Source organism: Dromiciops gliroides, chromosome 3 (assembly GCF_019393635.1).
Source record: "Dromiciops gliroides isolate mDroGli1 chromosome 3, mDroGli1.pri, whole genome shotgun sequence".
NCBI lineage: Eukaryota > Metazoa > Chordata > Mammalia > Microbiotheria > Microbiotheriidae > Dromiciops > Dromiciops gliroides.
In genome coordinates this window covers 214,214,506-214,228,745 of record NC_057863.1, presented here as the reverse complement: position 1 = coordinate 214,228,745, position 14,240 = coordinate 214,214,506, and the positions used below count along the sequence as shown (strand labels likewise).

Genomic DNA, 14,240 nt, shown 5'->3' with positions numbered 1-14,240 from the left:
CTCTATCATTGCTTATGAAAATCCTTTTCTTTCATCAAGACTGAGTATAGATTCCATCTCCTCCACAAAGGCTTCCCAAAATGCTACTGGATACAGATGCTTAAATACCATCGTTCCCTCCAGAAATACTATTTGGTTGTGCATATCTTGGAATGTCACAAACTCTGAGGAGTCAGAATTGGAGCTGACCCACAGGGTGATGGAGAGGTGCATGGTGGTCACAAATATGATACAATATATTTCCAATCATTCTCTGTGTGCAATGTGGCATAATAGATATTATCCAGGAAATGTGTAATTGGAAAAGAAGGTGGGCAAGGCATATAACAAGAGAGGGGATAATGTATGGATAGCCCAAGTCCTGGTTTTTTTTTTCATCTAGATGTGATTTTATTATTTTAGTACATAAACCAAAATTTATGCAACCAGAGCAGAGGCTGTGAATGTTTCATATTTCCAATTGGGTGGGAACACTCTCTTGGTCTTGTAGAAACAAGCCAGCCTGTGAATTCGGCTCTCTTGAGAATCAGATGAAATTTAGAATCTTTATCCTTTCTGTTTCTTTCAATATGCTTTCGAACAGCAGCAGCTTTCTTGATCAAGTGAAAAAGATCTTCAGGAAGATCAGGGGCAAGTCCCTTGGACTTGAAAATTCTCAAAATTTTGTTGCCAGTTACAAAGCACACTTGTTCCACACCATGAGAATCCCTCAGGATCACACCGATCTGGGAGGGCATCAGGCCCTTCTTGGCCAGCTTGTAGATCTGTTCCTTCACATCGTCCGAGGTGAGCTTTGGCCACGTGGGCACACTGGGGCTGGACGGCAAAGCTAACTGGGACAGGCCCTTCCTGGGAGCATGCATGTGCCCCATGATGGAGACGATCAGGCGCCGAAAGAGAGAGCCCAAGTCCTGTTTTAACATTAGAACACCTTGGGGAAAATGTCCAGCATATTGAGGCATATGGAGAAGAAACTCTGGAGACAACCTGTGGGAAAACATGAACAAGTGATGATTAAAAAATATGACAAGCTGTAGAAAAATTGGAACACTAATGCATTGTTGGTGGAGCTGTGAACTGATCCAATCATTCTGGAGAGCAATTTGGAATTATGCCCAAAGGGCTATAAAGCTGTGCATACCCTTTGACCCAGCAATACCACTTTTGGGTCTTTTTCCCAAAGAGATCATAGAAAGGGGAGAGGGACCCACATGTACAAAAAATATTTATAGCTACTCTTTATGTGGTGGCAAGGAATTGGAAGTTGAGGGGATGCCCATCAATTGGGGAATGGCTGGACAAGTTGTGGTATATGAATGTAATGGAATACTATTGTGCTGTAAGAAACGATGAGCAGGAGGAGTTCAGAGAAACCTGGAGGGTCTTGCGTGGGCTGATGATGAGTGAGATGAGCAGAACCAGAAGAACATTGTACACAGTATCATCAACATTGAGTGTTGATCTACTGTGATGAACTAGATTCTTCTCACCAATGCAATGGTACAGAAGAGTTCCAGGGAACTCATGATAGAAGAGGATCTCCAAATCCAGGAAAAAAAAAAGAAATGTGGAGTATAGATGCTGAATGAACCATACTATTTCTTTTGGTTTTGGTGCTATTGTTTTTCTATTCTGAGGTTTTTCATCATTGTTCTGATTTTTCTCTTATAACATGACTAATGCAGAAATATGTTTAATGTTATTATGTATATATATATATATATATATAACCTATATCAGATTACCTGCTATCTAGGGGAGGGGGGAGGGAGGGGAGGGAGGGAGAAAAATCTGAAATTGGAAAGCTTGTATAAACAAAAGTTGAGAACTATCTTTACATGTAACAGGAAAAAAATAAAACACTTTATTAAAAAAAATATGACAGACAGTTTCTGAGCAATTTAGTAATTTATTAATAGGCCATCTCTCTCAGACCAAAGACCCCTCATGCCCTACCAATTGCAGGTGGTCCACCACATAGCAATCAAATCCAATTTCTTGACTTGATTAGAAGTGTGTAATATTAAAATAGAGTCTTGGAATACTTGACTTAGGTCACTCAAATCTTGGTAAAAAATACAGCAGAGAAAGAATGTAGACCCCAGCTAAGCTCATAAGAGCACAATACTTTCCACCTGGGTGTAGTCTAGTACAGGCTACATCTCATCAGAAAAGTCCTTCAGAAAGAACCTGAAGGACTTAGAAAGAAGGGATGGTAAGAGAAGGGGAGAACAGTAAATCCTCTAAGATACTGATTATTAAAAACCATTTCTCACAATGACCCATTTGATTCTTATTGAGAGACAGTCTCCTCAGTGAATCATTGATAATACAAATACTTTAATAAGTGTTCTTATCTAGGGGGCTTATGAAGGGAAAAGGGAGAGAAATCAAATGATGCATTTAAGAAACCAAAGGGGGCAGGGCAGTGCCCTTTAGTAAGTAGACCTTACAAATAATGTACACAAAGGAAAAAAGCAAACTGAAAAAACTGTCCATTTAAGTGTCAAAAGCCTCATCACATACAACTATCTGATTTTGAGGATCCCAGCTGCCTATCTTCTTAGACTCAGGACACTTGTAGAGATCCTCTTCTCTATTAAAAATCTCCTACAAAATTGATCTTAACACGACTGTATATTTTACTTTGCCAATAACCAGGTCAGATAATGAAAGTTAGCTCAAACCTTATGTCTCTAATATTAGAAAATGAAATCTGCAACCTTTTAGAGGCTTTTACAATTTTTGTCCAGTTGTTATTTATATGCATATATGCATGCATGTGTGTATTTATATTCATGTATATACCTATATGTGTATATGTATATATACAATACATACACAGAAACAGACACACATGTGTGTGTATTTGTATAAATACATGAAACATTTTTGTTTCTCATATACACACACACATATGAAACTTAAGTAGAAACAGAAAATTAGAACCCAATTTTTTTTACTTGCCATTATTCAATCCTTATTAGGATGATGAGATCCCACTAAGGAATCTCAGAATCTGTTTTCAACACTATATTAACCTAAGAGATAAGCATGCAATGTTGTGTTTATCACATGACATCTGATATGATTATAGGAATTTACCATAAAAGAATAAGGGCATAATTATACAGGAAGTGAAAATAAAATTTCTCTGTCTGTCAATTCCAGCCAATTACATTGAGCTAGGCCCCAAATCAACCAGGTGGGATATTCTTCTATTCCATGTCTTATTGGGGAAATTAAGTCAGGAGAATCCTATCTCAGTCCTTGCCCAAAGTCATTCTCCCACTCTTTCCCATGCTAATTCCACCTGGAGTTCTATGCATGTGAAACCCCACAGATTTGCTGGTATCACAGTTCATTGGCTCAATAGTATTCCTTCATGATCATTCATGGAGTCAGATTCAGAATAATTTCAGTTAACAGTCCCACAATTTTTTAAATATTAAGTTCCAATAATCAGTGTTTTAGGTGAATTCACCTGTCAAAGATCACATATTTTAAATAAGTATTGACTATATTCTCACATTGGTAACAGCAAAAAATCCATTAAGTCCTTGTGCTAAGTAGATGTTTTTTCATCCCTAAATTCAATATCACACAAATGATTTTGCATTAAGATGTTTAATAACAGACAACAAAAGACTTGGGATGGGATGTATAAATAATCCCAAAATGTATACAGAGAACAGATTAGACAATGTTTCAAACAGTATATAGTAAAACATGTTCAGTTATTAACCACATTCAAATGGACATAAATAATGTCTACTGCTCTAAAAATCCCTTTAACCCTTTAAACAATGGGAATATCTTTTAAGGTTACTCAATTTAGTTTGCATGCATTTCTGTACATATTCTAATTCCAGATTAAATAACAAATATAGGTAAAATCAGAATTCCCATTTAAATGATACAGGATGACTTGCAAGTTACTATTGTTTACTGACAACTGAATTACTGAAATCCTATTTCTAAAAACAAAAACAAAAGAGATTCTTGACTTTAACTTCACAAGAGATTTACTCTTTGTTTCACAAACTCCTTTACCTTTGTCCAATCATATAATAATGAAATACTTCAGCAATTCTATTTTATACATTTGACAAATCTCAATCACTAATTTAACTATTGCTTAGGCCAACAAATTCAAATCAAAACAGCAAGATCTTTCCCATTTGCAGCTTATTACAGTAATTCATATATGTTAATATTAATTTAATAACTAATAGATTCAGTATTACAATGTCAAAATATCACTTTATCTACCCTGATAATAGGGGGACAGATTTTCTAGTATGGCAATGTCCAACCTTTCCCACGGTAACTTCCCTACCTTATTCCTAGGGACAGCTATGTCATATATTTACTAGACTTAGATCTCACATATTGCTTACATTGACTACTGACTGCTGATGTGTCTCTTAAGGAAGACAATCCAAAGACAAAACAAGCTTAAGAATGAAACTCAAAAAAGAAAATTTCAGGGTCCCAGAAAAGCTTTCCCCTCTGACAATAGAGGCTAATCACAGTAGGTTTGGACACAGGTGTTATCAATATAAAATAACTACAATACATTTGCTTATAAATAAAATTTAGGACTTCCAAAAAACAAACAAAAATATTTTTCTGAAACATACACAGAAGGTTTTTAAAATTTTTTTTATTATAAGTACTTCTTTCTAAAGGTATTTCTTAAAAACAACTTAAAATCTATCCTGATGTTAAAAGGAATAATCACTAAATTATTTGGAAGCTAGAATGACAGATATGGCATTCAAACTAAAGGAAAAAGTAAATCTTTAAAATTGGAATGCATCAAGATTAAGTATGGGGAAAATATCTTTAAGTTACATAAAAAAATCACAGAAGTATTATAAAGTAAATAAATTCCTAATTACCATGATATTCCTAAATACCACCCCCCTTTTATCAAAAGGTGTTTGGAATGGGTAGGAATTTTAGTTTTTTCTAAGCTGAAAAGAAAAATACCCAATTAAACTAGCCTTACCAAAATAACAAAATTTACCAAAGCTTTAATGAATTTGCTCAATATCTCTTTCTCTACTTTGTCTTTAATTATATTACCAGAATTCAAGAAAACTTATTACATTCTGGACTCCCACTTAGAGAATATGTGATAGTTTACTTAAACCCCTAATACATACATCTATCCCTCTCTAAAGGTATTTCACCCCTTAAAGTGAATAGTGGAGTTTTAAGACTAAGTTCAAGATATATATATATACACATATGTGTATATATATATATATACACATATACACACACTATATATTATAGATGTATGTATAACTTTGAGACGTAGACAACTCCACAAATGATAGGCAAGAAACCTTATTTAAAATTCTCAAGTCTGTATATTTTACTCCCATTTTGTGCAAGGATTCCCATTTGGTATTCCATTTCACAATGCAGAAGAACACTTGTACAGAGTTGATAAGAATGTATGACTAGATGATTCTAAGAATACTTATAAATTTACAAAGGAAATTTTACAAAGTATTTTCTTTATACAATTGCCAACTAACTATTTTTTTAAATAGTTAAGAAAAACAATAACTGCAAATAGCTTAGTAAACACTCATAATTTTCATAACCAAATACTTTTGGGTGGACTTCCTCTTAAATACAGGCAAAACTTTGAAGTTTATAAACTCTACTTATACGTGGTCCTCAGGGCTGATAGAATGACATAATAGCTGTGTAACCCATTCATTTTCCCCCATCAATTTCTCTCCCTTTTTTTAACAGTATAATTCTTAATCTCATAACATCTAGATAATAAGAGAAATTGCTTTTCTAACACAGCTGATTCAATTGTTTACCAAATGGCACACAGTAAAAAACAATTTAGAAATATAACAATACCTTAAACAATATCATGTATTTTAAAAGTGGAAACAAAACCAATTACCAATCAGGTGACTTTAATTTAGTTGAATGTGTACCTACTCTATACCAGGCACTGTGTAAAGTACTTTACAAACAAGTAATCCCCTGGGAAGGCGGTTCCATTATTACCTTACAGAAAAATAAAAAATAAACTGAGGCAAATAGGACTTTCTTGGGGTTATACAGCTAGCTAGTAAATTTCTTATGTTGGCTCAAAATTTACCATAATAATCCTGATAGTAGAGTATACACAACTATACCACATTATTTCCTTTAAGGCAAATTTTGGCTTAAATCAAGTCAAATCTGGATTCATAATCACTAATAGTAACATTTTTTTTTTTTTTTGCGGCGCAATGGGGGTTAAGTGACTTGCCCAGGGTCACACAGCTAGTAAGTGTCAAGTGTCTGAGGCCGGATTTGAACTCAGGTACTCCTGAATCCAGGGCCGGTGCTTTATCCACTGCACCACCTAGCTGCCCCCGTAACATTTTAATTTATAAAGCCTAATGGTTATTATCCATAAATTCATATATTTCCTTTTTTAAAAAGCTTGATGAAAATTTTACAGCTATGTCCAAATTTGTTTCCTACTTCCTTAATTATCTAGGACTTCCTGCCTCTACCTTTGAGACATATCTGATAACAAGCTGAGGTTAACTTAAAATGTACTTGGCCTGCTCCCCCCTTTTTTTTCTGCACCTACAAAATTTGGCTCAATGTTGACAGGGTATGAACTGATTCCACAGAGAAATCTTTGAGAGGTTTTAAAGGAGTTAATTAAATGATTCTCATTCAATTTGAATGTCACAAGCAGATATTTAAGATTTTACATAATAATCATAATAACCAATAACCGATATCTTTACCATATCCAATATTGGTGTTGTGTTAGATTTAATAGGACTTTTCCCAAAATTTATCCTAATAATGGACATAATGAATTAGAGACATAATGAATTCGAGAATTATTTAACCTTACTAGTTGGAAACTTAAGTCAAAATTGAAAGTCATTCTCAGGGCAGTATGATCCAATTGTTAAGATTGATTTTTTAAAAATATTGTAATTTCTAGCTCTTAACTAACATCAAATCACTGTACTATACTGTGCAAGTGGCTGACCTTAAAGTCTTACAAAGGATAATTTAAAAGGTTCCTTGTTATGCCCACTTCACAGAAACCTATTATTAGTATTTTCATTTCTCAAAATGTTTTTTAATTTAAAACATCTTTTCAGCAATCTTTTAGCAATTAAATCCATAACCCCAAAGAATTAAGAATTCATATTCTAAAAAAAAAATCTCTAATATGATGAATTATTAACTAATATTAAGCACTTTTCCACATGACAAAAATCACATAACTGGGGAAACTTGGTTTAAAACCACAGCAAATAACAACAAATTTCACTTAAAATTAGACCAGAATAATTCAATTACACCTGGATCTATATTCCAAATGGTATCACACAGAACCTTAATATATAATTTCATTTATTATTATATTTTACATAGAAGCTATTTACTCCAAGCATTTCATAGTATGGGATTTTTTTTTCTAGCTATTCCACCACAAAAAGTTTTTAAAGTGGCAATATATAACAGATTTTTAACTATAATAAATCCTATCACATTTAGGAAACAGGGTTTATCAGATTCCTCCTTTCCACCTATAACACATATAACAGAAACTGCCATGTGGAATTAGACGCATCCATTTTGACTCCTCAGTCTTTCTAACCCACTGTAACTTTGTCAATTGGCTTTCAAGCTACAATGTTTTTATTCTTGGTCTTTCTGTTTAAAACAAAACCAAACTCTCACAACCTTCCAATATGCTTAAAACATCTGAAACTGGCAAAAGTGCTCCCAGATCAAACTATCCAGGGACAGAAGGAGCTTGGAGCACATAGGCTTGCTGTTGCCCACCTGCTGTGTATAGGGTATCTGTCTCCCATTTGTCCCTAATCCTTCTTCACATTCCATATTTTCCCTTGTCTATAATTTTCTTGCCTAATCTTTCAAACCCATTACTCAGACTATTTACTTTCCTTTACATTTCAAACAGATTTCTGGCTACACATACTATTATTAGGCCAATGTCTTACTGAAGCCCTATTTTTCCAAGTTAATTTCAACCTAGGGAATTCTCTTTATTAATATGCCTATCACAAAATTCAGATGTTCAATAGTAAATCTCTGATTGCTTACTTAATAGTTTTGAAAAGTAAACAAAACAAAACAAACCATATGAGTTGTTTAAAAATCTAAATGTGGGCTCTAATCTGCCCCCCCCCCCCAGGCTTGGGAGGAAACTGGCTAAAATCACTGATAAATTCACCAAGAGTTTGGGCTTTTAAGGGTTTATTAAAAGATATAAGATAGTGAAAAGAGAGAAAGATTGAGAACAGATTCCTTATAGCATGGAAATCCTAGCCTTCCTAACAGCCCATGTGAAGTCCTGCCACCAAGCTGATGTCTTGAACCAAAAGAGAAAATTCCCATCTGCCAGCCTCCGCTTCCTACTTCCTGTCCTCCTCCCAGAAATGGGAGGTTCTTCAAGTTGATTGGCAGAGAGGCTTCTCCTGTTGATGTTGCAGTCCATAGCCTCTGAGAACACTCCTTCTCAGAGTTGGCTAAATTTAAATTCAAGATCTAATCACCATTAAGTGGGTACTTAGTAGTTCCTCATTCACATCCAATTTAAACACTACTAAGTTAATCAAGTCAGGACCCCTGGGTGGCTACCAAATTCCATTATTTTACCACACATACTCTTCTTTTTGTTTACAAATATAGAGTTATATTTCTTCACATCTTTCATCAACATTACTTTTTGTTTGTTTGTTTTTAGTGAGGCAATTGGGGTCAAGTGACTTGCCCAGGGTCACACAGGTAGTAAGTGTTAAGTGTCTGAGGCCAGATTTGAATTCAGGTACTCCTGAATCCAGGGCCGGTGCTCTACCACTGTGCTACCTAGCTGCCCCATACCAACATTACTTTTTAAAAAGCTTTTAGAATGTTAACACATTTTAAATAAATCACTGAAGTTCTAAAATGCTTACATTTAAGGCTATGATATAAAAGCCCTGATTAAGGTATCTTATTCTTTTTTTTTTTTTTTTAGTGAGGCAATTGGGGTTAAGTGACTTGCCCAGGGTCACACAGCTAGTAAGTGTTAAGTGTCTGAGGCCAGATTTGAACTCAGGAACTCCTGATTCCAGCGCCAGTGCTCTATCCACTGCGCCACCTAGCTGCCCCTTAAGGTATCTTAAAAGCCAAAAAACTTATATTTGAAATTTTAAACACATTGTTCAGATGTCAGAGATATTTTGTGAGGTGGTAGAATACAGTTCTCCAGATTTAATTTAAAGATCCTAAAGTAGCTTTAAGAGGCTCATTAATTAACCTCACTTGAAATAATGGGATTGCTCTTAAGAATCAGCCTTAGGCAGTCACAGCCAAGTCAGTAGGCTGCTTGATTTAAGATGTTATCAACTTGGAGCTTCAAGTAATAGCCCCTCTAAATAAAAAAAAAAAAGAGTCACTTGGCATTTTTGCTTAGAGGAAAAATTCCCTGATTTTTCAAATAATTTTCCTTAAACTAATCTTAGAAAACTCTACAGAAACAGACAAAAAGACCTAGACAAGGACAGATGAGAAATGCCAAGTGTAATGATTGGAATGATGCCACCTACTGGAGACTTGCTGTGGGAAAGTTCTGCCATGAGGAAAATGCCTCAGAGGGCAAGGCCATGTGGCTTTTCCTTGGCATCAGGAAATGACGTTTGCTCATGGGTGCTGTCTATCAAGGCTACCAGCCAATCAACTTGAGGAGCCTCCTATTTTCTGGGAGGAGACAGGAAGGAGGAAAGAGAGCCTGCGTGGAGAGCTCTCGCTTTTTTGGGTTCCTGACTCGATGGTGGTGGTGGCGGCAGAGGACTTCACAGGAAATTTGAGGAAAGATAGGAATGCCAGGCTGTTGGAATTCTGTTCTCAATCTTTTTCTTTCTATTTTTCAATAAACCCTTAAAAACCTAAACTAGTTTTATCAGTGATTTTAGTCAGTTTCCCCCAAAACTGGGGGAACAGATTAGAATCCACATTTAGAATCTTAAATTACACACAAGTTACCCTCATAATGGCTTTTAAGTTCTGATACCAGGGAGCTGTTAATTGCACTCACCTAACTTCAAAAATTCCTTTTGGCAGTTTTCTTTCCTCACTTCACTTGATACACTTCTGCCTGAAAAATACTAAGAACAGGGCCTCTTGAGTAGACTTACACATCTACTTACACATACCTCTGCCTGCCAGAAATTTAGGGCTCTTTCTTTCTACCTGAACTTTACATGCAAGAAAGTCTAGGTCATGGTGGATCAACAAGACTGGGATGGCAGAGGAGCTGTCCCAGAAAAACCCAGAGATCCCACATACCAAAAATGATTTTGTGAGCAATTCATGCATTTCTGCTGTGTTGTTTAAAATCTAAATGTGGGTTCAAATCCCCCCCCCCAGTTTTTTTGGAGGGGGAAGCTGGCTAAAATCACTGATAAATTCAGCAAGAGTTTAGGCTTTTAAGGATTTATTAAAATATGTTAGTGAAGAGAGAGAGAGATTGAGAACAGATTCCTTATAGCATGGAAAATCCTAGCTTGCATCTATTGGGTATAGCCAGAGAGAAAAAAACAAACTTCCTTTCCTAGCAGCCCACCATACCAAAAGTCCTGGACAACCAGGGGGACCCTCTTTTTTCTCCCATCTGCTGCCACACCGGTTCCTTCATGAAAAGAGCCTGCTTCAGGGAGCAAGCCTTCACTTCCTAGGTCCTGTATCCCTCCCCAAAAGGAGAGGTCCTTCAAGCTGATTGGTTGAGAGTGGTTTCTTGCTGATGTCAGTAGTACACCACCTCTGAGAACAACACGTCACTCAGGGCCAGCCAGGTGTGGTCTCCATCCAATCACCCTTAAGTAGGTACTTAGTTTCTTAGTCTCACCTAATTCAAACAATTCTAAATCAATCCCCAGGTGGGACCTCTGGGTGTCTGCCAAATCCCATTATTTTATCATACTGTTCCCGCATTGAGGAAGCTAATCAATCAGGTAGTTGATAGCAAAAGCTCATGAAACATTTAGACAGACATATGCTTGATATGGGATGGAATTTGGGATCAAATTGATTGTGAGTCATCCCAAAAGAATTACAAGACTCAGTGACACAGTTTCCCAAGTTTTATTGCAATACTGTGAGTGACCACATGGAGAGAACCAGAATAGTGGAAAGGTATCTCTCAAATAAGGAAAGCAAAGACACTTATATTTATAGTATGGATAAACTGATTATCAGTCTCATTATAACAATCTCCATTTTAGGGAGGTAGAGTGGAGGGCCTGTCCTTCTCATTATAATATTTTCCACCTTTGGGAGATACAGCAGAGGTCTTATCCTAATTTGGAGTTCCTGGGGTCCTAAACCAACCCCCGAGGTGGGTACCTTTTTCTGTGGAGGTGTGTTTTGGGGGTTTACACTTCATAAGGTGAGTCTGGGGACAAATTTGGCCTTTTCTGTGCATGTCTCTTTCTAGTTCCCATGCTTAGTTTCAAAATATCTTCATTTATCATTTATTTCTAGTCTAAATTTCTGTAGCCTGTCATTTTATTTAAGGTCTTCATGGCCTAGCTCCCTCTGTTCCCATTATAGGTACTGATTACTGACTTATAAGTTATCTATTAACTGGGGTCTGAATCCCTCTCAGAGCTCATATTTGAATTAGAGCTTGAGTCTTAGGTTTTTCTGTTAACCCCTTTTTTTGCCTCCTACATCATGCTTACCCAGATAATGTTTACTTACTGGTAAAAAATAGTGAGTCATAGCACAGCCAGGGTCACAACAGGGAATTCTCCTTATGGAGAAATTCTCCATGTGGGCTCAGTTTGTAAGGGCCTAAAATTCTAGCTATGATGTCTAAAATCTAATGAGTGGTCACCTTAAATTAGAAGCTTTAGCAAGAGTTTAGACTTTAAAGTATTTATTAAAGTATATTAGGGGTTAGTAAAGAGAAACACATGGATAAAGTATGAGATTTGCCTGCTCTCCCTATCCAGTGTGTCTCTGCCGCCAAGCCCCCATCCGGCCACAAAAAGGTTTTTCTCCTCCCAAGAAGCCTTCTGTGAAACAGGAAACAGGGCTGTCCACACACACACACACACACACACACACACACACACACACACACACACACACACACACACACACAGCTCCAAGCTAATTGGTTGGTAGCTCTGATTGACAGGACCCACAGGGTGGGACACATCACTCTCTGATGCTGAGAAACCCTAGAAAAGGTCACTTCTGGACACTAAAGTCACATGCTTTCTTTTCAGGCCGGAGCTTACAATGTCCCTCCCAGCAGGGGCTGTCATTCCAATTCTCACAAGTTAAAGGGAGCTCCTTATGAGTGAAATTCAGAGTGAAAAGGCTCTGATCCATTCATGGTTAGCCATAACGGTGATAATTAAACTTATGAGAAACATAGTTTCTAGGTAATTTAATAATTTTGCTTATAGGCTGGGAAGTTATTAATAAAATGATGGTCAATGGACATATCTCTGAAACCAAAGACCCCTCATGGCATTGGGGTCACAGCCTATATGTCTTTCCAACTGTAGAGGTGGTCCATCACATAGCAATGCAATCCAATTGGTTTACATTAATGGAGGTGGGTTATGAAGCCTTGGGATACATGACTTAGGTCACTCAAATCTTGTTCAAAAAACCCTAGCACAATGAAGAACCGTGAATGACAACTCTTCTCAGCAATACAATGATCTGAGACAATCCCAAAGGACTAATGATAAAGCATACTATCCACCTCCAAAGAAAGAATTGATATCGATTGAACACAGACTGGAGCATGCTATTTTTTACTTTCTTTCATTTATTTTTCTTTTAAATTTTCTTATACAAAATGACTAGTTTGGTAATATTTTACATAATTTCACATTAATAACCTGTATCTAATTGCCTACCACCTCAGGAAGGGGAGAGGGAAGGAGAGGAGGGATAGAGTTTGGAACTCAAAACTTTAAATAAAAATGTTTGTTAAAAATAATTCTAAAAAAGGAAAAAAAAAGAACGTGATGGAGAATATGTTAATAAAGCAGATTAAACTTTTGAAAAATCAGAAAAAGAATGTAGACCACACCCAGGCTGATAAGAGCACAGTAGTTTCCACCTGGGTATGGTTTGGTGCAGGCTATATCTTGTCAGTGAAGTCCTTCAGAAAGAACCTGAAAGACTTAGAAAGAAAAGGAGTAAGAGAAAGGCAGAGCACTAAACCCTCCAAGATATCAATTATTAATAATTATTTCTTACACAGTAAATTTATGGCATATATCAATTAATAAAAACTTTTATCCCTAGTGCTTATTGAGCATATACAAGATCTTTCCAAAAGTTTTCAGTAGCTTGAAAACAATCACATAGAAGGATTTTATACATAAAGTGAATGCATGGGAGTTCACTAAAAATGAGAAAGACACAGGTTACAGTTAGTAAGGACAGCTTTATGCACTGTATATCAACTTCTTTTTTTTTTTTTTTAATTTTTATTTTTTTTAGTGAGGCAATTGGGGTTAAGTGACTTGCCTAGGGTCACACAGCTAGTAAGTATTAAGTGTCTGAGGCCGGATTTGAACTCAGGTACTCCTGACTCCAGGGCCGGTGCTCTATCCACTGCGCCATCTAGCTGCCCCTGTATATCAACTTCTAAGGCAAAAACAAAAATCTTTTAAATTGGCTGTGTTCATCCAGAGAGGATTCAAACATACAACTCAATCAAGTAGTTTTTTTTATCCAGGTAGTTTTCCATAGCTTCCAACATAATCAATCAGCTGTTTTTATAATTTCACCAAATACTGAATTCCTTTACCAAACAAGCAAACTTTTAAGCTGTTCCTCCCATTTGGATGTAAGTGTGAGGGGAAGGGAAACTGTAGGTGTAAGTCTTTGCCCCTCTAGAAGCCAATGATGGAATTACTCCAGTGTTTGGATAGAATTTACAAGATTCTTAGTATTCACAGACTCCTGAATCTTCTAGGTCACAGACTTGATAATGTACTATGACATTACTGAGGCAGAAAATTCAGAGTCTGGCAATTCTCAGAGAAGTTCTCATGACAGTGAGTCTTCCCAAGGTCTTTTGCACATTTCCTAAATGCCAGGGTATATTTTCCATTTTGACAAACCAAATTACACCCATCTGAAAACTTAGGAATGCTCTTAGCCTGAAAAGGACCACTCAGCATTTAGGATATGTCTCTAAT

At 36.3% G+C, this 14,240-nt stretch overlaps 1 pseudogene; it reads right to left on the bottom strand.

The window, feature by feature from the left end:
* Nucleotides 1–365: 365 nt before the first annotated feature.
* Nucleotides 366–14,240, bottom strand: part of LOC122749805 — a 48,661-nt pseudogene continuing 34,786 nt past the window's right edge.